The sequence below is a fragment of the Rousettus aegyptiacus genome, unplaced genomic scaffold (assembly GCF_014176215.1).
Source record: "Rousettus aegyptiacus isolate mRouAeg1 unplaced genomic scaffold, mRouAeg1.p scaffold_m13_p_4, whole genome shotgun sequence".
Lineage (NCBI taxonomy): Eukaryota > Metazoa > Chordata > Mammalia > Chiroptera > Pteropodidae > Rousettus > Rousettus aegyptiacus.
The window spans coordinates 20,891,738-20,918,212 of NW_023416307.1; the positions used below are offsets into that span (position 1 = coordinate 20,891,738).

The following is a 26,475-nucleotide window of genomic DNA, read 5'->3' on the forward strand; positions in this document are numbered from 1 at the left end:
GCAGTAGATCAAATCACACCCAGAAGGAGAGAGTAGTGAGAGACGGGAGAGCTGGGGACGAGCTGCAGAGTTAACATTTAAGAGGGGGACAGAAGATGCAAGGTCAGCAAAGACTAGAAAGCAAAAGTCAAAGGCCGCAGAGGCCAATCAGGAAAGGGGACATAACTCCTTTACGGGATGTTATGGCCAACACCATAACATCCCGTAGAGGAGTCAACAGGCAACCACGGGAAAGGACGGAAAGGACGGCTGGGAAGCTACCTCAATGAGCACGGTTTTAATGCCTTATATGGGAAAAAAGCTAGAGTTGTTGGTGGGAGAGTAATGAGAGGTAAAGAGGGAAGCCTCTGAGAGCAGATCACTTCCGTAAGCTTGGCTGGGAAGAATAGGTTGAATCTAGGGCCAGCCAAGGGCAATGGGAGGGCTAAGGGTACAACTGAGCGAGGGCAGTTTTTTGTTTTTTGTTTTTGTTTTTGTTTTTTAAGAATGTAAGAGGCTTGAGGAAAACCGAAGATGAGAGAGGAGCTAATAATAGAATAAGGACCCAAGGAGATAAAAGTGGTCAAAAACATTCTTGGATAGAAGGAAGGACACCCTTTCCCCAAATGTGGGTAGGAATCTTGTTTTGTGGCAAATAAGTCGTTGTAAAGGTTAGATTAACAGAAGTTAATCACTGCTTTACAGAATGAAGCAAATTGCTTGAACAAATAAGAAAAGCAAATTGGCTCAGAACAGTCCGAGGATGGAACTAGTTTGAAGAGCAACTGGATCGAGGGGATTAGGACCTAAATCTCACCATTTCTTAGCGCTGCATTTTCCTGTTTGGCGCCACTCTGAGGCATAGAGGCGCTCAGGAAGCGTTCTCTTCTCACTTGAATAAAATTCTCAGGACGAATTCTTACTAGCCACATTGAGTCACTTGCCCATTCCCTACCAATGATTCTAGTCAGAGGGAAAGATGAGATAATTGGCTTGGGCAGGGTCATGTGCCCATCTCTTAAGTTAGACGTGGGATGAGCCCCTCCCAAGCCATGTGAACTGAGAGTGAGAGAGTTCTCTAGGAAAATCAGGGTGCTGTTAGCAGAAGATTTGGGAAAGAGGCTGGGTTGGCTCAAACAAACAAACAAATATTAAAATGAACAAACAAACAAACCAGATGTCCACCACCACTTGTGACCATATGGACACTTTGGATTAGGGGACACTGAGGCCGTCCAGGCTGGTGGCCTCTGCTTTGTGCGTGAGGGAGGAGACGTGATTTGACAATGCTCTGTCAGCTTTGCAGCAGCCTCCATGGGTCTTTGTACTTCCACCCACCCACCCCCAACTCCCTTTTTTTCCATTCCTTCAGAGGTGAGGGGGAATGAAAGCTGATCAGGTGAATGAAAAGAAGAGCCTATCATGAGATGGAAGGGGGTCCCACGCAGAAGTAGAAATACCTGCAGGTGTGGTAGGAGGGAGGGAAGCCAAGACAACTCAAGCTACGTCAATCTGAGAAAATAGCTCTTCGTTTATTACAGAAAGAAAAGCCCAGTAAAGACATGAGAACTAGCTAAGCTCATAGAATATGCTGAGGAAAGCTAGTTTATTCTTGGTGTGTCTCCCTATTTTTAAAATTTGCCTCAACTCTTCTTCAGACAGGAATGGTTGGTCCCAATAGTGATGCATGGAGAGAGACGCTGTCTCTCCACTGGAATGTCTCCAGGGAGGTGCTAGAGAAGGTGCCGGTGAGCAAGGGCAGGCAGCCCCCCTGGCTTTGTGAACGGGGATGATTAATGTGCATGTGGACATGCAGAGAGGCTTTATCCTCAGAGCACATTTCAGAAATAAAAGAGCAAGCAAAGCTGATTATGAGGAAAATAAATTTGCTGGAGCCAAGTTGTATTCACAAACCCGGGAGAGACGTGACGGCTGCGAGCTCTTCAGAATCTGACCGTCCCAGAGCTCGGAAGTGGATGCTGTGTGTTTGTGTGTGCCAACTAAGGCGCCCCCAAAGCCCAGGAACAAAGGGCTGAGGGGGTGGGCATGGGAGCTGCCGTTCTGAGAAGCTGCTCCCACCCTTACAGTCGGCTTGGAAAGGAGGCAGACGCCTCCAGCTTAGAGAGAGTGTGCAGGAGGCCCTGACCTCACTCACCCCAGAATTTTGCCCCTTGAATTTGGATATAGTACTATAGATGTTTGGATGTTTCCAGAAGACCTGCTCCTTCGGGTTGGTCTGTCTATCTTCTCTCAGCCCTTCTGGGCCAGGTTAAGCCCTGCCTCCTCCATGACCCCTTCTCTGGGCATCCACGCTCCTGGGCTCCCTCGCCCTTCCTCTCCTCTCCAGCACTGCGTCATCCATTCAACGCTTACATCGGGTTCTGATTCACCGTTTTCCCTTCTGTGTGCATTTGCCTCATCTCTCTGGCATTAGAGGTGGGGGAGACATAGAATCCTCGAGGGTACCGCCCTTGGCTGGTTCATTTTGGGGTCCCTAGAGCCCAGCACAGTGCCTGGCAGATAGTCGAGGCTTGGAACACGTTTATTGGTTGGGTCCTCCTTTGTCTTAAGGTAGCTCCAAGCCCAGGAACCAGGAGGGCCAAGAGCCCAGCCAAAGCCGGGAGTAGAGGAACAGGGACAGAAGGAGGAGGGCCTAGGAGAGAAAGTTAAATATCCCCAACCCCTCAAGCTTTTTGACAGTTTCTGCTGAACATCCCAGAGCTGAGGGAGCTCCCGCACGTGGGGATCATGCTTCCTGTGCGATTTCCAGCCAACCACTTGCTAGGAAGGGTTTGAGGAGACATGCCGAATAACTCGTGTTGAGCCCTCCTGAGACGAGCTCCACACGAGTTCTCCATGGAGCGTTGTGAAGGCGACACTCCTGCTGGGGAGTCAGGCCACTGTCTACTCCTGAGCCGGGTTCTGTCAGCCTGTGAGCTGCCCTCTAGCCGTTCACTCATTCATTCGTTCATTCAACCAATATTTACTGGGCTCCTGTTACACCTGCCAGCTCTTCTCTGGGCCCTGGGATATGGCAAAAAACAAATCCGACAAAAACCCCTGTCCTTATAGGGCTTACATTTTAGTTGAGAGAGAACAGATAATAGGGAAGATGAGGAAAACGTGTACTATGTCAGGGGATAGTAAGTACGTAAAAATAAATAAAGGAAGGTGAAGTGGGTGTGGGCGTGGGAACTGTTTTTATCAGGGTGGCCAGGGCAGGCGTCCTTGGGAAGGCGACACGGGAGCTGAAGGAGGTGAGGGAGCCGGCCCTCCGATGGTCTGGGGAAGAGCACCAGGTAGAGAGAAGGACCTGTGCACGTGCTCAGAGCAGGAGCGCGCCCGTCATGTTCAGGAAAAGCGAGGGCGCCAGGGAAGTGACTGCAGAAGGAACCAGTGGGGAATAAGAGCAAAGGTCCGGGAGGCAGCGGGGGCCGGGCCCTAGGGAGCTCTGTGGGCCTTCGGGTGGTGGAGATCCGAATTCACAGGAGGGTTCTGAGCAGAGCAGTGACGGGATCCGACTTGTGTTTTAACAATATCCCTCTGGCATCTAAGGAAGAAGCAAGGTCAGAGGCAGGGAATCTGCCACGAGGCTATTGTAATGATTAAAGGGAGGGTGGTAGCAGTGTAGGTGGTAAGAAACAATTCATTCCTGGGTGTATTTTGGAGGTAGAGCAGACAGGATTTAATGCCCGATGGAACAGGGGTGGGGTGTGAGACAAGGGAGGAGTCAGGACTCGTGCTGCCTTAGTCCGTTTGGGCTGCTATAATGAAATACCACAGACTGGATGGCTTATAAACAACAAAAACGTATTTCTCACAGTTCTGGAGGCTGGAAGTCCAAGATCGTGGCCCTCTCATGGTCAGGTGAGGGCTCTCCTCTGAGTCTCAGACTTCACATTGCATTCTCACTTGGTAGAAGGGGTCGAGGGAGCTCTCTGGGGTCTCTTTGATAAGGGCGTTAATCTCATTAGGTCATGAGAGCACTCATGAGCTGATCATCTCTCAAAAGCCCAGCTACTAATGCCATCACATTGGGCCTGGGATTTCAACATATGAATTTGGAGGGAGCACAAAAACTTGGACCATAGCAAATGCCAAGGTTTTAGCTTGAGTGCCTAAAAAGATGCGGTTGCTCTGAGTCATCTTTCCAGCAAGTTCCCTTTCTATGCCTCGTGATTCTAGATATAGGTGTTGCCGCTGCAAGCACATCAGCTACTGAACGGTCACGTTGCAGCAAGGTGACTTTCTGCTTCCTGATACCTTCCCATCAGCTGAGGTCTCTAAATACATCGAATCCTCCAGGATCTTCTTTCTTCTCGTCCACTGCCAGGGAAGAGAACAGAAAACCAAGGCAACCAACACGTAGCAGTTTCTGTGTCTCGGCTGATTTGGATTATATAGAAATATCATCATTCTCCTTCAAAGTGACTTGATTTGGTTTGTGAATCATGTATTCTACACGTAGCCAATATTTATTTTTAGAAGTGATATGCATTCTTTTTGGCACTGAGCATTCATTTGGGAAGCCCTGAATGATATTTGAATCCTTCTGATTTAGATTGAAGAAAACCAAGGCCTCGGCCTCAAAACGACACAACTAGTTTACAGAAAACCAGAATTCAATCTCAGTCTCCAGGTCAAACGAAATCCTAGAACACTTATCTGAAATCATTGCTAAATTGAGGGAAGTTAAGGATAGATATAAATTCAAAGATAAATAAAATATATCCTTAAAGAGATTGAAATCTAGGGAGACAGGTAAAATAACCTCCTTTCTTTTCTTCCCTCCCCCTTTCGTTACTTGCCTCCTTTCTTTCAGAAACATGAATTCAACATCAAATAGTGTAGAAATGATGCAAGATGCTAGAGATACAAACACATAAAATAGATCTGGTCCCTGCTCTTGAGAGGCATTGGCAACCAAGGCAGACTGGCCTCTAAGTTGACTTATAGCAGGAGGTAAAGACTCTTCTACCGCGTTCTTTTCATGCCCACACCAATATCTTCTTGTCTCTGGAAAAGATGGGGCCTGGGTAAAACTGGAAAGGCCCATCCACTCATTTGACATGTGAAGAGGTCCCCACGATGCAAAGAAGAATTGCCCCATTAGCCTCACACCGATGCTTGCCATTTTATTAAAGAGTCATTCCTTTAACTGGGGCGGGGCGGGGGGTGGGGGGAGATAAAATGCAAAGTTTTTTGAGGAAGCAGTGAGTGCAGTCAAGTTGAAAGGGCCCTAGATCAAGAGGCAAGAGACCCGACCTCATTGGATTCTTCACCTGAGTATCTGTGTAGCCTCGGGTATGACAGATCACCTCACCTGCTGTTTCCCAATATGCTGCCCACTCCACTATCCTGGAGAGTTTTAAAATTTATCTTGATTTTCAGGTTCCACCCAAATTCACTGGATTAGAATCTCGAGAAGCTGGATTCAGAACCTGTATTTTATAGGTTTTTGTGGTACTCATTTCCTGTCCAGGTCATTCTTGGGAACCACATAGGATTGCATTGGATAGCCCTCTCGTGGCTGGATGGGGCTGTGTGACTAGTTCAGGCCACTGAGTTCTGAGTGGAAGGGGCCAGCGTCTGCTCCTGGCTGGAGTATTGCATTGTCAGAGTAAGACAGTCCCCTGTTGCCTTTTCCCTCTGCCACTGTGATCAGCCACTCTGGGAGCCCTGAGTGAACATGATAAGCAGAGCACCCTACCTAACTGCATTGGACACAGAGCATGAGTGAAAATAACCTTTGTCATTATAAGCCACTAAGATGAGACACTTGTTTGTTAGCACAGCATAACCTAGCTTAAAACAACTGATAATCATCTCAGGTGACTCACACAGCCAGCTGGACACCAGGCAGGCCTCTGAGAATCGCTGGCTAGATGACCTTTCAGGGGGCCTTCCAAATCTAAACTTTTTTGGTTCTGAAAGCATATTATTAAGTATTAACCTCTGAGAAGATGCTAACTGGCCATCAGATCGGTAAGGCTCTTCTGAGGTCTTTCTGAGAGCTGAGGTTGCAGACAGGGAAGTGTGGGGAGATCAGATTGGCAAAGCGGGGCGTGTAGGGTAGGCAGTACAGCAGAGCTCTCTGAGAGACAAGCCATGCGCGAGACTCATCTCACACTGGGCCGAGGGCCGACTCAGCAGCTGGAATTCCTACCTTTATCATTTCAACTTTTCCTGGCACTAAAATTTTTAAGTGAATGGATGGATAATCATCTTTAGGGATTTTCATCATTGGCGACAATGGTTTCTTAAAATTTTGTGGCTTGGAAACTCTTTTGTGAATCTGAAGCCTAAGCTCCTTCACACCATAGTTTGGGTCACCTCGACCCATTTTCAGGACAAATAACCACCCTGGATTTCCTAGAACTGTCTCGGTTTTTTCTCTGAAAGTCCCAAGTCCAGGAAACTCCTCAGCCCTGAGCAAACTGGGACAGCTGGTCACCCTGTGGGCCACTTTATTTCTTTCCAATAACATCACTCTGACCGACCCCACTCTGATAGTTGGCAAAGTTAGGTTTCAGGCTCTTTCCATGTGCTCTAGCTCAAGTCAGGGAAAAAAAAGAAACCCTCAACAGCTTCTGTTCTACAGAAAGAGGTTTACAGATTTCAATATGCCAGCCAAAAAGAAAAAAATATTCTCAGCTTGATTCTTTTGCCAGCTCGATCGGCAACGGCAGAGATGGGTGGTTTCCAACGGAGTTTTTCGCCCCGGAGCTGGTTTTGAACCTCACAGCTCTGCCACTTGACGGCATCCAGGTTTCCAGACGCTGGCGGGGACGCCACAGTCTGTCACCATCAGGGCTGCTTTGAATTTTTCTGTTCTGACAACTAGACAAGATGTCTTTTGAAGGGTGTTTCGTACTTGGGTGGTTTGTTTTCAAGAGAGACGAACCCCAGAGTAGATTTGCTTGAGGAAATATTAAATGTTGGAGACTGGTCTGTATCCTACTTGAAGGGTCTGCTTCAAGAGTTACAAGGTTAGAGAGTTTTAGTTCTGTAATTAAATCAGTGTACCAGCCTTTTGCTAAAAATGGTAACAAGGAACTGGGTGAGGAAGGCTGAATGGGAGCTTGTTGGAAAATGGCTGAAACCTTGAGCTGATACAGCATTTGCTTCTTCTCTTGCTTATACAAGGTATTACGAAGTGACTAAGATGATTATATTTAACTTTAAGAAAATGCCTCTGAAGTGAACTCTTTGCCTGAACGTCCTTCTACTCTGCAGCCCGGTAGGAAAGAAGGATTTGGGGAAAAGCCGGATTTAGCTCTGTCACCCTCCTCCCTCCTTTAATCCTCAGGAGGCAATGGGTCCCAGACCAAAGGTTGTAGAAACGATTTTTCCCTGGGGACAGAAAAAGGGGGGGGGGGAGGGAAAAATAGAGTGCAAAAGGAAAAATCGACTGCCAAAGAGACAGAATTAGGAAAAAATGAGAAAGTGAAATGTCAAACACAATGAGTGGAAAGGAAGGAAGGAAGGAAAGCGAAGGTATTTCTGGAGGCAGGAATGGCCCATGTGGGAGGCAGAGTCCTGGGTGCCAGGGAATATGGTTTGAGAAATGCTGGAAAAGGCTTCTTGTTTCATATAGTCACTCTAGGACAGGTGCAGCAGCAGAAGAAATTCTATTGTTTCTTCTTTTAGGTTAACTTCAGTTCTCAGAAACCTTCCGTTATATTGAAATCTCCCTTGGAATGGGATGACATGTACATTTGAATGGATTTATCACACAGATTTGATTCTGTTAGCAACAGAGCATGGCCCCTGAGGGGTAGGGGAAAGTGGGAGGCTAAAAGGTACAGGAATGAGTGTGACCTGCAACAAACATTATTTGTTGTACTTCAAAATGTTTCCCGTAGCTGACCTTGTGGGAAAGAAAAGGAAACGAGGAAGCTGAAACTGTGTGGATTGGGCTTTTCTCCTCACCAGCCTCCTCATGAATTTCATCTCAGTAATATTTGTGCAAGTAAATCTTGCCTCGATGTCTTTAATTTCTACAAGACTTTGGTTTTTCCCTGCCAATGCCATAGTGCCAGTTATCCGGCCCTGATGGCTTTCTAAGTGATGGGCTTTAAGGGGAAACCCATGTTTGAGAAATATGTGCCTGGAGGAAGCTCAGTGACAGGAATGATAAAAAAAAAAAAAAAAAAAAAAAAAAAAGAAAGAGATGCTACCCTGAAAATCTTGTCTGGCTCCCACAGGCCACATCACTCACTGGGACCAAATGGACACCAATGTCTTCGAGGTCTTTATGTCTATGGCTCTAGAGAGAAGAAATTACTGGAGAAGGGGCAAGTTCACATTTTTCTTTAGACAAAGGGAGAATATGGCTGGATGGAGGAAAAAGAAAAACTTCCAAGTTGAAGATTTAGGTATAAGAATCTTATACTACAGGAATAGGATGATATTGCCTGAAAGTAAAAATTGATTATTTAAATGCAGTTTTCAAAAGAGCATGTTTTAAAATTTGATTCAAAATTATGTTAAAGGCCAAATATGGCACAGCTACCCTATGTGAGGGAAATTAAGGCAAAAATAAGTTATAGTAAAGGAAACTTTTACAGAATATTATTCTAAATAAGATGAGAAAATGAGTTTAATTTACATAATAATCTTTTTAATTGAACATAGCAAAGTAAGTTCTGTGAATTTTTTAGAACATGAGAATCTTTTAGAAGTTTATCCATTCTCATACGCAATGATTTCTCTATAGTGACTAGCTCATTAAGTGTATCTATGAATGAATCTTTGAGAATTAGAGTCAGGACTATAAGGCCCAGCTTCCCTTCCATTCTTTGTTGACTTTGGTGGATCTGAACTTAATTTATTTATTTTTTTTTTTAAGAGATCTAGCATGCTGCTTTATAATCGACATGAAACTACAAATTTTTCTTCCTACAATTGAAAGGATCCATGTGTTCTGAGAGGTTGGCTTGGGCAGGGAAAACGTGGTCAAGGTTCTGGGTGCAGGAAAGATTGATGCAGGGCTGAACTGCCAGGCGTCCGAAGCTGGGTGGAGCTGGGAGGCGCTACAGCAGCCAGAGGCGGGAAAAGCCAAAGAGTGAATCTAGAGATTGTCTGAGGCCACGCCAGGGGAGCTGGACCTGGTGATCAGGTCCCAGGGAGTGAACACAGAGCTGGAAGGACGGATGAGCCTAAAGATCAGAGCCAAGTAGACTGGGGGCGGAATGGGTTCCGAGAGCAAGGGAGGAGAGGCATGGAGGTCCAGGATGGCTCCATGTTCCCGGCCGAAAATGTAGGCGCCCGCCTTTTAACACCATACGTGCTGTTTTTACATTGTTTACTATTTTAAAACATTTTCGATGGCTGCATATATTCTATCATATTCCTGCAGTTTAAAATTCTTAACTATTTCTCTGTTGTTAGATGACAGCGAGTCTTAAGATTCTCATTTTCATACTTTTAGAAGTCAATTTATTTATTTTCATTATGGTGTCATTGGTTAACGAAATCCAGTATGTTTCAGAGTACAATTCAACAGTAAGGTGCGTGCGTGCGTGTGTGTGTGTGTGTGTGTGTGTGTGTGTAAAATTGTGTTCACTGCTCTTAGCTAGATTTCTTTCTGTCACGGCATATTTGACCCCTTTAACCCCAACTACCTCCCCCAACCCCTCCTACCCTACATTTAAAAATTAAAAAGGAAATTTCTAGACAGATATGAATTCACCAATTTAGGAAGAAAAATACAAATGTTCACTAATAACGATGTAGATTCATTTAATAAGCAGGAGAAATCTGCAAGCCATTAGGGTGAATCAGTGTTTTAGAAACCAAACAATTCTGAACCCTGAAAAAAGCAGTAAATGAATAAGCAAAACCTTGGAGATGTGTGCCAGATATGGACCTTTTTTTCTTTTTAAAATAATCCAAACCATTATAGAAGAAAAAAGTTAAGAGATTTTCCTTAGTGAAGAATAATTGAAATCAGGACTAAATTAGATGGTAATAATGAAAATTTATCTCAGATCTGTTATTGTATTTTTTAAAAACTTGCTCTAAATTCAGGTTCCAATTGTTAATTTTAAAATCATATGTGTGCTATGGATACTGAGTTTCACTTTTGTAGAAAAGGCATAAATGACTTATGGTCAAAGTGTTCCTCTCTGCAGCCTGTACCTGGGAAAAGTCTAGTCATTTCAGTCATGAAGTCCACGGAAGACATCATCGTTACCTGGTAACCAACTGCTAATCGAAATGCAGGTATGGTCACCAGTGCTACAACCCTGCAGGCTTGCAGAAAGCATGGGAAGTAGGACCTTATATCTGGATTTAAACCCATCTAAAAAAAAATGCTTCTGAAACAAAATTTGAGTAAGGTCTTTAACAGGAACCAGAAATGGACCTGGATTCAGAGTTCCAGGAAGATTAGAAGGATATGAAAGCTCAGTGCTGGAATTTTGAGAACTTTTCACAGGGCAAAGGGCCCTGTGGTTGGGGCGGAGAGCAGAACAGCCAGGACTTCCTGCTTCTCCCAGTCTGGCTCCAACATGAAGCCTTAAACATCCTAACAGTATTTCAGCACCATGTGTCCTAACACTTTGCGACTCTGAGATGATTCTCTTCAGTCTGCCCTTGTGGGCAGTTCTGGCATGGGCCCTAACCAAAAAAGGGTCCTGGTAGAGCCAGAGTGAGTTGCATAATGCGCATCTGAGCAAGTGGCCATGGAAAAATGTATGCCCATTTACATTCCTCCCAGGAGAACCCCCGGAGCATGCCTGCATATCTCACATCCTGCGGGCAGCTCCACTCCCAGCTCTCATCTCCAGCACCTGCTCGCCAGCTGGCTGCAAACTCCTTGACAAGCCCACAAGAGTCAGGGACTTAGTATTCCAGCTATTTGCACACCAGCTCTGGCTTTAACAAGTCTGTCCTTTAACATCAGGGGATTTTAATGATGTAAGAATCTCACCTGTTCTTAGAAGGTCAGAGAGACTCGGGCTGGTCTGAAGGGGGCATTCCCTCCCTCCACCCCCCAAATGTTTCTCTGTTGCCTGCGGTTCCACAACTACATGTCTAGTCATTCACATCTGAAGATACGTGGTCTGATACCACAGCGAATAACGGGGATCTGGTTGTGCTATAACCCTCTCGTGGCAAGCTAGGACTTTGTAAATTCTCCCTGTGCCCTCCTCACTTGGCCCAGAAAGTTCCGCCGTTCTCTCCTGTGCCTGGACACAAGCAAATGCAGTCAGCAGGACCATCTATAGCTACAGAGAAAAGGGACAGTCCAACCCTATTTCGGCTTTTCTCTCTGCAGAACTTCCTGGCAGCACCAGGTCCAGAAGCTTCTCACCTTGCCATGACCTTGGCTCCTTCTGCTTCTTTGGCCATCATCCTACCCTCAGCCCAGCAAGGAGTCCCTTAGAGGAACGAGTAGATCTGAATCTCCCAGCTGCTCCTGCCCCTCTGGCCCCTGCCTCCACTGTATTCTTATGACCACATGTCACCCTCCCCAGATCCTATGTATAGAAAGACATGTATTTATCTCAGTGGTTCTCACAGTGTGGTCCTGGGCCTGTAGCATTCGTACCTTCTGTGAATTTCTGAGAAAAACGAATTCTCAGATCCTACCACAGACCTACTAAATTGGAAATACTGGGGTTGGGGCCTGCTGGTCTATGTTTAGCAAGCCTACTGGGTGATTTTGATACATGCCAAAGTTTGATAATTTGCATTTCTAAGTTTCCCAGGTCATGCTGATGCTGCTGATCCAAGGGCCACACATGGAGAACCAGTTTATAAACTTGGAGAAATTATTATTCTCTATTAGAGTTTGGCAAACTATAGACAGTGGTCCAAATCCAGCCCACTGTCTGTCTGGTAAATAAAATTTTATTGGAACATAACCACACCCATTGATGTACATATTGTTTATGGTTCTCTTGTGCTATAAGAGCAGAGTTGAATATTGTGACAGAGACTATATGGCCTTCAATGCCGCCTAAAATATTTACAGAAAAAGGTTGTCGACCCCTGACCTACACAGACAAATCTTTTTTGGGACCAACTACGAGGCTCCTTGCCAAATGGAATGTAAGCAAAGACAATAACACAGTGGGGAACGGGCACTTTCTTCTTTTTTTCTGCCTAGAAATGAAACGGCATTCTCCAAACCCAAGAAAGCAGGGCTAGTTGAGATCAGAGGTTTCTGGTAGAAGCTGTAGCTGGCAATGTGCCCCAGGCCACCGTAGGATGGAGGGCTAGGCCAGTGGCAGAATTTGCAGGTGCACAGGAACAGAAGGGCAGGAATGCTGGGCTGTCAGTTGTGTAGAGAAGAAGCACATTTTAGCAGTCTAAGCATTTGACTTTTTAAAAAACTACAGATTTTTTTTTAAGGCAGCATGCTCATGATTCTTCCAGATTAACATGTCTATAAAATGAAAGCTTTTACATCAAAGGCCTATTTGATTATCTTAGACTCTTTTTTTAAAAAGGATGTTTGAACTTTTTCCCCTAGCAGCTAAGAAACTCCATTTTTCTTCGTTGGCTCTCTCTACAGTATTGAAAATGCTTTCTCCACGCTCCCCAGTCGCAAGCGTTTACAAAACAGGAGCGATCGGTAAATGTCCAAAGCTGGAGAATGTCATCAGGGTGGACTTGCAATTTAGATGTTGGTTCAGTCTGATACTCATGGCAGCTAAGGTGGGGTGATCCTCTGGCTTGGAAAAAAAAAAAAAGAATATTTTCACCTTTATCTTAAGAAATATAGAAAATTGGATAGCCATTTCAAAGGAGCAACTTCTGAAGGTCAGGAAAACAGTACGGCAGGATGGCGAGAAACAGCTGCCACAATTCAGCTAGAATTTGAATACCCAGATGGAAATCTCCGTTCTGTAGTTTTCTACTGCTGCGGCCTTGGGCTGTTGACTTAACCTTCACATGTTTCCTCTCATCTACGGAATAAGGATAATCATACCTAGATCAAAGATTAACCTAAACTTGATATGATAAGTTCCTAACGTGGTACAGGGATATTCAATCTTCATTCGCTCCCCTGTCCTGGTGGCAGGATTTTTCCTTTTTTACTTTATAATTTCTTTGTTTTGTAATTTCTGAAAATTCAGCAGAACTGAGAAAAGAGAAGCATTTGGGGGGGAGCAAATTATGCTGCTTTAAGAGAGCTAACAGAACTTCCGTAATTTGAGGAAAGTGCTTCATTTACTCACCTCTCCTGAGTAACTTCCTTTGAAATTGCTTAGTCCTGGGGTAACAGCTCTACAAGCTGCTGGAGGAGAATTCCCAGCCAAAGGACAAGGATTCTAGGCGCATCCTAACACCTGTGGGGTAGGGGAGGGACAGGGGTGGACTCTAACGGAATGGAGTTCGAGACCTGCCTCAGACATTGGCAGACCAAGTCATTTTTTCTCCAGAGCTGTCTGAGAGTAAAGTAGCCCGAATGGCATTTTTTTTTCCCTAAAAGGCATGTGACTTAGATGGCGAAAGGAGCAGTGGAGAGTCATGGCACACAGAAAAAGAGAAAGAGCTCCACAAAAATAACAATTAACTAATACCTCAACCTTTGTAGTTGGCAGTTGCCCCATAACTTACAGATCTTGACAAGGAAAGTGCTGTGATCTCCATAAATAAAACGACCTTGTCAATAGGTGCTGTTTTTATTAAAGGCTGTGCCCACTACTCTCATGAGGAAAGGACTGAAGCGTTCTTGCTATTCGACATGACTTCTCAGTCAGGTCACTGCTCATATTCACCTGCTCAGAGAGGACGTCCCAGCCACCAGTCTAAAGTGACCTCTCACTCCTGCCGCTCTCCTACGTCTAGCCACTTCACTGTACTATTATTCGAAATAGTGTGGTGAATTTATCTGATTACTTGTTTATTGTCTGTCTCTATAACCAGAATGAAAAAGGCTTTGCCTTACTTATTGCTATGTTTTCAGGGCTTAGAGCAGACACTCGGCACACAAGTATTTAACGAAGGAATTAATTCTCCCCTAAAACAATTTTAAAAAAAATTCTAGTTAGTATTTGTGTCCCATTGTAAAAGGGAGGTTTCAAGCCCAACAGACTCCATACTCTTTTGTTTTAGAAAGATGTTCGTCTATTTCTGGGCTCCAGGTTATCATTCATTTGCTCATGTCTAATCCTTATACGTTTATTTCTAGGTTTACTGTACAGGTTCAGTCAATACAATATTGAATATTATCACAATAATGGGCAGCTTTTTCTTATTCCCGGTCTCAAAGGGAGAGCTTTCAACTTTTCACCAATAAATATGATATTTGCTGTAAGATTTTTGAGGTGCACTTTATCGGATTAGAGAAGTTCGGTTTTATTCCTAGTTTGCTATGTTTTTGTTTCATTATGTATAGATAATAATATAAACAATGTTGCCGTACTCATTGGAATAATCATAGGATTCTCCTCTTGTATTACCAAATGTTAAACCATCCTTAACTCCTGATGTGAATTCAATGGGGTCATGATATATGGGTTCTTTCCATATTTTACTGGGCTTAATTGCTAATATTTTCCTTAGAATCTTAACTTCTATGTTCAAAAATGAGATTGGCCAGTTATTTTCCTTTTTCATAGTGTCCTTGTCCAGTGTTGACATCAAGGTCACGTTGTCCTCACAAGAAGGAGGAATATTCTTTTTCCATTTTCTAGAATGATGAGTGGCTGTTATTTCTCCCTGCAATATTGGATAGAATGCACTAATAAAGCCGTCCAGGCTTGGAGTTTTTCCATGCTTCTCAGGTGTTAGGAAAGCAACTGATCATATATAGATCCAATTTCAGGGCTTGAGAAGATTTAAAGCCGGCTGCAGTCTCTCCATGAACCAATCTACTTCTGATTCACACTTGTTTCTGGGGTTTAGTTATTCAGGATCCAAAACCAAATTTAGGGAGTTTACCAAGCCGCCTGTCATCATCCAAGCCTCATGTTTTGTCCCCCAGCCTGGGAAGAATGTCCAAAGTGAACATTCAGCCTGTCAGCCTTTCCTTTGATAATTAGCGGGAGCCCCCTGGGGCAGAGCAGCTGCCCAGTCCCAGCTAGGGCTCTGGGTTTCCCGCTTCTCCCCACCTTGGTTCTGTGATCCTACACTGGCCTCTTACCTTCTGATACCTTCAAACATATGTGCTTTCATTCTGTCCTGCTTTTTTATTCTCTTCATGTTAAATTGCTTTTCTGAATTACATACTCCACTATGACCAGACGGTAGTTTGATATTTTCTTTCTCAAACAAAAAAGCAAACTAGAATCTGTACACTGAAGTGAAATCTTTCAAAGTAGTCACTTTTGATGGGCCACATACTTATTCCAAATATACTACTTTTGTCAAGAAACTCTTTGTATCTCCTCATTAACATCATCTTCAGGGCAAGTTGGTCAGTATCTTCTTATTCAAATCAGTTCAAAAAGTATTCTTCAGTTCCTATTGGTATCAGATAACCTTCTTCAAAGCAAGGAATACACTTCCCATTCTTGTGTGATACAGCAGAAGACATATATTCTCTTAATAAATACTTATAAATTAAATAATAACAGACAATATGTGACAGAATAACAGAGGTTTTATTTCTCTCTCCACTCCCTTATTCTAGGGAGAGTTGAAAGGATGCTCGAAAGAAAGTAGCTTGATCCAGATAAGGAATATGTGAGTAATCTATTCATCTGCACAAATTGGAACCTGTCTTAAATTGCCAAGCTGAAAATCTTTACCACAGCAGTCCCAGGAAGAAGGTGCTAAAGAGAAAAGGCTTTTTCTTATCTTTAAGACCTTTTTGTCACCAGCCGAGAGTGGCACCATAGCTCAGGGAGAGAACACAAGCCCAGGAATCGGATGACTTGGGCTTGAGGCGGGACTCTGTCCCTCCATTTCTTCTCTGTGAAGTCAGTTAATCTCTGGAGTGTAGATTAGATAGACATCCATGAGACAAGAACAACACCTACCCCACTCCCATTAAATGAGAATTATGAATATAGTAGGTCCAAATGAGACAGTGCTGTACAAACGCACAGTTGCTGTTTTACAGAGGGAAGATTTGGCTTATGCCGGGTGAGAAAAACCTGGAAATAAACACTCCATTTTTATTAGCCTCACCATCTCTCCTGGAATCTTCTAGAGTGGAGCTCAACAGTAGTGAGGGAATTGGAATCAGACAAATGCTGATTCTGCCAGGTTCTAAAAATGAGCTTACAGGAGTGGAGTCTATTTTCAAAGGTAGGGACCAGAAATGGCGAAGGAAGTTGGACTAAGAAGCTTCGGAAGTGTTCTGGCCCTAGGGGATATCACACAATGTTGATTCTGGGCAGGGCAGAGGTGAAGAGGAACTTCTTCCTCAGCTGACTTGTGCAAAGGAGGAAGCTGCCTCCACAACCGTTTGTCAACTTCTTGCCTTTACTGAACAGAGTGAAGACAAGCCCTGTGAGGCGAGAAAGGAAAAAAAAAGAAGAAGAAGAATGTTTGAGGCCAAATCACACAGAGGAATTTGACACATATTCTTAAGCTGTTCTTCCTCCGTGTCACCCCTACGCACAGTGCCCCAACCAGTCTCTACACTAATTCTTGTAACTACCAATTAATTTCCAGTTTTGCATATTTTTGTTTACCAGCTTTATTCTGTTCTCTCCGAGTTCCGGAAAGAGCGCAGTAGGAGTTCCTGCTCCAGCATTCAATGAAACTTGGAAATGGCCCAGGGTATAAATGAACTTAATAATTATATGTCAATCATCTAGTGTTATTGAAAGCTGCTCACTGCAAATATCGAAATATTCTTAAATAACCAAAGACGGCAATCTGTGAGCTGTTTTATATGCAAGCTCTTGTTAGTATTCTGCCATTCTAGTTCATGTAACACTCAGATATGAAGCAGAACTTTCCTAAATTAGTCTTCCTAAGCTTCTTTGTTCAAAACGTTGAAGGAATGAATTTGCACTCTTTACCCCTAAGAGCGTCGTGCTCATTCTTTCCAGATACAAATGCTCGCCACGGTTCAGTTTCCATTTATCAAGACAAATGCCTTGTTTTTTCTCTTTCTGTGTTTAATCAGTAAGTTTTCGGCCACATTGTAACTTGCAGACTCAAAGTCAGACATTTTGATTTGTGAAGACCTTTGGGTTCCAACCGTTGGCAAAAGGAAGCTAGTGTTGCAATTTTTGTTGTTTTCTCTTTCTCCTAAGAAAACAATAGATTCTGAATTTAAGGTAAACATTCCCAAAGCAGAATATATCATTTTAGAAAGTTCTCTCTTTCCATGTTTAAATATGTACGAATATTACCAATGGTGCTTAGATGTCTACAAGAGCAGCAGCTAGGGATAGACTTGTGACTGTGAAGGGACCGATGCCTTGAGTACTCAGGAAAAAACAGCCTCCTTCCTTCCTACGGTATACCTTATTACCATATATGGTAAAAACACACACTCTGTCCTGCCCAAGTATGGTGATTTTACTGAACTAAATTATTATCATTTCAAAGGTGAGGGACAATGTATTCATGATGAACAATCAGAAGGTTAAACAACATCGTGAACCCGGAAGGTTCTGGTGAAACCACCTGGCTATGTAAACCTCGTTTTTGGTGACTTTGAAGAGCTGAAGGATGTCCCCATTGAACAACGCTCGTTTTGCTTTGTTTTGTTTTGTTCTCTAAAAAGATATCTAGTTATTCTAACATACTTATTGGCCCCAAATAATTTTTCATGCATAGCTAGCACTAATCTAGCTCTTTGCAGACAGGTAGAACTAACTCAGATCGACTTATTTCGACATGTAGACTATGTGAATTCTAGAAAGAAGTTAGAAATGTTCTTTTCTTTAATTTTATATAAAACCCCACAAATCTATAAAATTAAAATTCAAAATATAAATATTGAACAGGGCAACTACTTTCATTCTCCTTAAAATGCATCTTTTCTATCAGAGCGAAGCAAACATTCCTCACCAAGATTTGCTTAGACGTGTTCTTATTCAACACAGAGCTCAGTCACAACACATCATAATCGATCATCCTGATACAATATTCAATATCTCTACTTACTCCTCTCAGCCACCTTGATTCCAAGACCTCCCATCAATTACAGAACCAAATGAACATTGTAGAGGGGTCTAAAGCTTTCTGGCAAATATACAATTTAATAAAACATATAATTTCTACTGCCCCAAGTTTTCTGGGTAAGCATTATCTGCCTGAGTATATATTTGCCAGCAATATTCATTTTCCAACATTTTCAATGACAAATAATTATTCTAAAAGTGGGGGTGGACAGCAGACATGTAGTCATTCAGGAAGGTCATACACGCAGCATTGGAGCTGGGAAGCTTAAGGTCCATGGGGATTCTATTTTAGTGGCTCTGGCATTGACATTACCAGTTACTTCAATTCAGATTCCTTTCATCTTAATTAGGACAGGAGACGTAATGACACAATCAAACACATATGGTAAAATAATAAAACATTTGGGATGACTGCTGGCTGCTGATCTGGTGGTATTTACTAGGGTATATTGATTTGCACATGTAAAAATATTGAGCTGAGGAGTAGGAATCACCACCGTGCTTGAGGCTACCAGGGTAGTCAGAAGCTAGGTGTCCTTTAACAAAGCATTTGAAAGTTGTGCAGCATGACAGAGTTGATCAGATTTAACTGGGATTCTCACTTTGACACTTCTAGCTAAGAATCTTGCATCAGTCATTGAAATGCTCTGTGACTTAGTGTTCTCTGAAAAATGGGGGTGATATCGACTCTCAGTTGTTATTTATAAGAAATAAATGAAATAATGTATGCAAACAGCTGGACACAAGTTCTCGGTAAAGATAACTAGAGGTACCTGGGTACCTGCTGGGCATATTTAAATTTCTTTACTCTGCAAACTTCTGAACCGTTTATACATTCAGTTTGTACTAATTTGAAGAAAAATCTTGAAAACAGCTTCCATAGGAAGCCAAGCTGCCTATGTAAAGAAATGAAATTATCAATAGTTTTCATTCCTTTCTTCTGCTTTATAACAATGTTCCCTATCTCTTGGGGAACTGTAATGGCTTGGATACTGACAGCCTGAACGAAGATGTCTGTGAATCCTTCCCATTTCCTTTCACATGGACATTAAAACTCCTTTCCTCTGGTTTATTAAGAATCCCATCCACACAAGAATAACATCCTCACCCCCCTGAGAGTTATCCTATTACGAGGGAAGAGGAATGCTCTTTGTTCTTCTCTTCCATTCTACTCACTCTTTTTCCTACATCTGTCCTGATCTTTGAGAACCATGACCATGCTCCTCGTGTGTGTGTGTGTGTGTGTGTGTGTGTACCTGGGGAACAACAACCACAGAGTGTATGTTTATGTATATACATACGTTCAGCTCCCTACCTAGAATGTAAGCCTTTGGAAATAAGATCTTTAATGACTGGCTGGTTCATACCACCTCCAAAGCTTTTTCATTAAGTGCATGGGAAAGCCAGGCACTTACAATAAACAAGTATTTCTTTCTTAAAGATATGCATCTACTTACTGCTAGGCTAATATTATAGTAAATATAAAGTATAAAAAAGTAGACATTTTAAAAGACATAAAAATGCAAATATGAGCACTTCTAATTTTCTTTCCCATACCCTAGTGGGTTGTCTTATGGGACACAAAAATCCATTTTCAAGACCGCTGCCCGTAGCACTGAGAAATGGCTGATTTGTTTTAAGGCTGAGCAGTCGCCCTGCCCCCCAGGACCTAGCTGCATGTTCTGGGTTGCCTTTTATTTCCCACCAGTCTCCCGCCCACCATGCTCTCTCTTTAATGCCTCTCTCTTTCATACACGTTGACCCTGTGGACATCTAAGGGACATTTGAGTGACAAATTTCTATGCTTTCCATGATTATTTTCTTGGATGAAAAAGGTGCACCAGCTGCCTGCATTTTTCCCTCTTGTTAATAAATACAAGAAACCCTGGAGGCTTCTGGTTTGCAAGGATTTCACAGTCTGCCCAGCGTTTCAGTCATGGTAGGTGTACCGTATGGAATGGCCACCCACGAACGCCGTGGGGAAAGTTCTTTGCAGAAAAAGCCAGGTTTTCATTTCAAGATGCAGATGGAGGTATGGTAAAGAGGTGGTGGGGAAAGGCCGGGGTCTGTGTGACAGCAGAACCTGGGCCATCATATGGATTTTCAGGGAGCCCACGCAATAACTCTTACCAGGCATATGCTGAGGCCCCATTATAGGCGGAGAACTTTAAGACAGGGTTGTCCTCTTCAGGGAGTTTTCAGTGTTCCTGTGAAGACAAACTATGGAGTGGAGAAACTAAATTATACAGCAAGCAGCTGGTAATGACAGGGTGTGGCAGAGTCATCCGGAGGAAGATCTCTCAGTCCTGCTGATGTGGCCTCTGAAACCATGACCACCCAGAAGAGATTCCCAATTTGACTAGAGATGGACACGCATTCTGAACAGGGCACTAAACATAACCCTTGCAATGATGTCACAAGCCATTCTTACTGAATAGGATTTGCCTTGAAAGGGCAGGCCACAAAGTAAAATTTAAGAAGTGGGTCTACAGCCATGCTACCCTGAACATGCCCCATCCTGTCTGATCTTGGAAGCTAAGCAGGGTTGGGCCTGGTTAGTACTTGGATGGGAGACCACCTAGGAAGAGTAGGTGCTGTAAGTGTAAAAAATAAAGAATAAATAAAAAATAAAATAAGGGATTGTAAGCTGACAAGATCCTTGCAGTCTGTGAGGTCAACCAAGGGTTGCCTCACCTAAAAAAAAAAAATTTTTTTTTTGGAAGTGAGTAGGTCTTACCACTGGAAGAATAGAATTCCCATCACTAAAAGAAGAAAAATGAAAATCATGCAATTGTAAAACTTTCTGCAATCAACCACTTCAAAAACCATATCATATTACTGCCCCACTTTCTCAACCATAACTCTTCCTTCGGGTTTTTGGCCTCCATCATTGAGCTCAGTTACCAGCACTGTCTGTCCTTCTCTATACCCCACAGAGACCATGTCACACTCCTCATGCACCTCCATGTAAGGGGAGCCCCTCCCTGTGAGGGTGGCCACAGTTCTAAGCATCCGAGAGTCAAGGCTAAAGCGTAATCAATTCTTCACATGATTCTCAAATGTGAGCTTTTTATTTGCTTTCAATGTTCCTAGGGAGGAAAATAAGTCATCTGTCAGAGACATAGAAAAGAGGAGAAAAGATTACAAAGGTTTGACGTTAATGCTGAAAAATGTTTATATTTACCGAGAATGTTTCTTGGGTTGGTCACCCTTCATTCATCAAGCTCACCAGCAATGTTTTTAGTCTATAAAACTCTGCAGTCTGCTGCAAAGATAACAGCTGTTGTACTTCAGGTCCCTTACAGACCTCTTGTCAATCAAAGGCAGCTGCTCTAATTTACACTGATACTTTCTTCTTTAGACTACTGAAATCATCTCCTGATTGATCTCCCTCCCTCCTCCAATCACTGCCTCCTCCAATCCACCCTCCACACTGCTGTCAGTATCTTTCTGAAATGCAAATTGGATGATATTTTATCTTTGCTTAAATACTCTGATAGCTCCATGTCACCCACGGGTTACATTTTAAATTTATTAAACATGGCATTCAAGCCTTTCTCACTCCAGTCCCAGTTGACCTTTCTTGCCCTGTTTCAAGATTCCCAACTCTACTTGGACACGCTGTCCATCTATTAACCACACCATGTACCTCCTTGTTTAGATATGTCTCTCTACTCAAACTGGTTTCTCTGGAACACCTTCTCCTATTTCATTACCTGATGAATACCTCCTCTCTCCTTATGTCTTAGCTTGGATCCTCCTTTCCTGAGACGCTCCTTTCAAACACCAGCAAACAGAGGTCCACGTCTCTGCTACCCTCCCACACCTCTCCCATCCCACATCTCTGCTCCCAACCCACCTCCTACATAGCTTTGTCATGAACTTACAACTGTCATAGACTGATTCTTGTCGACTTAATGTTCCCCCAGAACCTGACACAGGGATGGATACCCAAGGGCTACTCAATTAATCCTTTGTGAATGACTGAACAGAAAGACCCTATGAATCTTTCAGTTTTCCTAATTAGGAAATCTCTTCTCTGCTGGATTTATATAACTCTTATTTGTAGGTGGCCCAGTTCCCAGATCTGAATGTGGAGGACCTCAGACTCAGTCACTGCTTCTCTACAAATATCTTGAATCAAATTATAGGCTATTCTGTAAATAAACAGAAAACCTCAAGCTGAAATAGAATATAAAACAGAAACATTATTAAGAATGTGTCCTTCACTGCTAGCTCTTCTTCCCTCCCACAGATATTGGCCATGTTTTAGATGTTAGTTCTGCTTTATGCACACATGTGTGTACAAACCAGAAAAATCCTGGGTGAACCACCTGCAAAGTGGATTTCACCGGCAGCTCTGTATCTGATGTTCTATGATGTTCTATGATTGGACCATAGAACATCAGATACAGATGATGTTGAAAATGTACTTAATGAGTCACTGAATTAGGTCTCGGTTGTCTTTTTTTTTTTTTTTTTTTTTTATAAGGAGGCGGAGGAATCCAAGTTAAGGGTGCTTTAGCTAATGGATACATCTTGGCATTGAAATGAGTCTGCTTCGACCCATCAGCGTCCAAGTTTATTCATTTAATCTGTCAGAAGGGTCTGAGTCCCAATTTCCGTTCTCTTTGTCTAACAATTAGACTCATTTTCCCTTCAGAGAGCAATTCACCACACCAAGGCCCCAGCCACCCAATGGAATCTGCATTTTTTTGCAAAACAGCAACAAAGGCGTATAGCCAGTTTTCAAAATACTTTCTTCAAAATGAGCCAAATTAAATGTAAAGCTCATTCCAAAACACGTTTCTCTCTACATTTGTAAAAGAATGACTGCTTGGCAAGGCGTGATTAAGAGAAAAGGGCAGAGTCTCCCCATAGATTTTCAACTTTATTTTTTACACAAGTTTAAAAAGTATTTGGAAAAGCAAATTGTAGTTTGACTTAAAAAAAGAAAAGAAAAAGTGTTGTGGGTGGTAACATATTAAGAAATGCAATAATCATAGTGTTTCATAATCCAATGAGACCAATATAAGTACTACCAAAATCTAATATTTCTAAATATAGAATAATATATTTATATTTTAATCTAAGAGATACCAAGAGAAAAGAAAAACAGACTTCACATGACAAGCTCTCTACATAAACATATGCTTTCGGCCTACCAGTATTTTCATTGAAAATATTTATTTTAGGGAAAGTTATGTGATTATTATTATACAGAGTTAAATAAATAGGGTTGCAATAATTGAATTCACATTCCTTCAACACCTGCTATTTTAATGATAAATCTAGAGTATATTTCCCCTTACTTTGCAGATAGATGAGGCGATGATGCATAATTATTCAACATGGGGTTTTCTTAACAGAGTTAGATCAATAGAGACTATTATCTGTTAGCTTGCTTCTGCCAATAGCCTATGTAAAGTGCCATGAAGGAAGGTTAACCCCCTGTAATATTAGACACCAGCTTGTAATATGATACTATGGGGAGATAAAGCACTATCTAAGGCACAGTAGTTGACGAAGATGATTTTCTAAATTCCTTGGTTGATTTTGTTACATCCCTGTTATGGTAATGATAGCTACGGATATTATTTCAGAGAGTGTTTTAATATTTCTGCAAAATTATACTATTATAGTCCAGGGTTTTTTATGATTTGAAGTTGGAATCTCCATTTAACAAACAGTTGTTGAGGGTCTACTCCACCCCTGGCCCTGTGCTGAGCTCTGAGGATATAAGTGTAGGTGGAATGATATTTACCCGCCACCACCACTTACATGTGGGGGGAAGAAAAAACATTTTTTGGTTTCCTAAAACTGATCTTATTTTTCTCTAAAGTCTCCGTTATTGCTGATGGGAGGTGAGGGGGCACTTAAAACATTCCATTCGAAGCTAATACCGTCTCTTTTGATTTCAAGGTTCGAACTCTCCATCAAGACTCTCTCTCTCTGTCTCCATGCCCCTTCCTTCTTCCCCAAATGGCATCAGTGAGTGGGAGGAAGCTTAGGAAACTTCCAGGCCACCATGCTGTCCTGCTCTGCCAGCCACCTGAGGGTGAAGCTTCTCCGCAGGAATTCTCCTGGGTGCCTTGGGGCCTCAGGGGTGTGTATTAGTCTGAGAGTCACACAAAACATCTGGTTATGGCTAATCTCTCCTCATCCTCCGGACAGTCTTGCCCGAGTGGGTGAGTAGCAGAAAGTGGGAAGGGGTGAGCCTGGACACTCACTTCTGACTAATTTCTTTGCCTCTCTTCCTGTTTCCGGCAGAAAAGGGTTCTATTTTCCTTCCAGTCTGCGGCTAAAAGTCACATTGCTAGCAACTGGATTGCATTAGGGTGACCACAAAATTTATTACCCAAAGTAGGACATTTTTTAAAGTAAAAGGAGGAGTGGTCCCACAAATAACTGTGCACCAAAGAACAGTTATAATCAGAGCCCAAACTGGGCTAATGGAGATGTATGGTCTCTAGTTCAGAAGGATAAAATTTTTGTATCTCCCTTCCAGATTTAGGGTTCTTTCTTTGCTCTATGTTATGATGGTTCTTTCTAAATAATTATGCACAGTGCAATAGCAAGAGATTTCTCAGGAAAATCTTTGCATGTACTGGAGTTCTTAAAGAAAGAATGACCTGCGTGTACGAATATCTCAGGGTCTGGTCGCATCAGCAGCCACTGGGGAAATCCAATAACACAACCACCTTGGCATCTTCTTTTGTGTTATATCCACAGAATGCAAGACACACACAGAGGAGGACAGGACCACAAGTGGGTTTTGGCCTGTGACACATTTTCTAAACCTACCTGCTGTGTTGGTTACTTATTGGTTCTTGTCGGAGTGGTTGTTTTTCTGTTTGTTTGTTATTTATAGCATTTAGATCCAGTCAGTGTTAACTCTGAAAATCAATAAATCTACTTATGTCTGAAAATATATAAACGTCAAGGAAATGAGTTAGCCTTATTTAGAATTCTCTTTGTTCTATGAAATTGTGGTGAGATTGTCCAACTCCTGAGCATTTGTCCAGCTGAAAGAATTATTTCTTGACTTAGTGTGAGAGATTTCATTCATTTATCCCTCATTTACTCATTCATCCATAACATGCATTATTTCAGTCAAGAAAATCAAAAGCGATAACCAAAAATGGAGCCAGGAATGGGATTAAACCCTATAATGATGTGCAAACTGATGTCCCGTGGGCCACAGGTTTGACTCTAAACTTACTAGGAACTAACCCGAAAAATCTCTTGCAAGTTACACAAGTTAATGTGCATTAGATAATACCTAATAAGACAATAATTACAATAGTTAATTTGTTAAGTACTGTTGGTCACTGAGCTAAGCTTTCTTCATGAATAGTATTTTAAGTTCTCCTAGTAACCCTAAGAGGTAAAATAGCCATAATCGGGTGGCCAGAGGACTGCCTTTTGAGCCCTTGGTCTCTGCGCAGAATAAATTCACTCCTTTACGGTTCTAGGATCTCACAGTAACTTCTTGAGGAGTTTTATAATAAGGATACTTTGGTCTGTGGTACTCTAGGCTCTGACAATATAGCAGACATGTTCATTGCTTCTCCTTTGTAGTGCTAAATGCAATGTAATAAAATAATTATTTGTGTAATATTTAATCTCCCCAACTAGACTTTACGAGGACTGTACGGCCAAGGCCATGCCTGTCTTTTCTGCTGCTTTGTCAGCCCTTGTACACAGTGGCTGTTTAACACATACTGTTACATAAATAAATAAGAATGTCAGAACTATTCTTTAAAAATTTCGCAGTTGCACAAAGGAACTTCAATTCAGTCAGAACACATTTTTCCTTTCTATTTTTTCCCTCAATCCCACTTTTCCTGCCCCACAACCCTCCCACCCCTCCCCCTCACACACACATAGACATTATTTATTACTTTGATAGAAATCATTTCCTAATTTCTTTTCTTGGCCTTATTCAAGTGCAGGCCTCAATGAACAGAGTAAATAAGAACTTCCTTTTTAAATAAATTTCTTTACTCCTGTTCAGAATATGTCTTAACCATTTATTTATTTGTTTGTTTGTTTGTTTGTTTAGCATCACTGGCTACAGAAAACATTTCAACAGTTCTTAATAGTGTGAGTGATTTGATTCTGCTAATAAGTCTGTTTGTCAGTCCATGGAGCCTGAGGTCACTGTCCTCCAGGAGAGCACAGAAATGACAGACTGTGTTTTCCCCCACTTAGTTCGGCATACACAGCAGACCCTGAAACTGTTCATCCCGATATTTATTATCATGGCGAGATAACTAACATTTGTAAAAAGCTCTAAAGCTCTCTCTGTCAGCCTTTTCACCCACTTCATCTTATTTGACCCTCACAACTACCCTAAGCAGGTTAAGGCAGGCACTGCATTTATGCGCAATTCACAGATAAAGACGCTGAGGCTGAGAAGGCTCCATGACTAATCCCGATGCTAGTG

General features: G+C 42.5%; 1 protein-coding gene and 1 pseudogene across 4 annotated transcripts in view; both read left to right on the forward strand.

The window, feature by feature from the left end:
- Positions 1 to 26,475, forward strand: part of KCNAB1 (potassium voltage-gated channel subfamily A member regulatory beta subunit 1) — a 300,767-nt gene that overhangs the window by 165,849 nt on the left and 108,443 nt on the right. The window lies entirely within an intron of this gene.
- On the forward strand, positions 20,511 to 20,629 carry LOC118602660 (annotated as a pseudogene).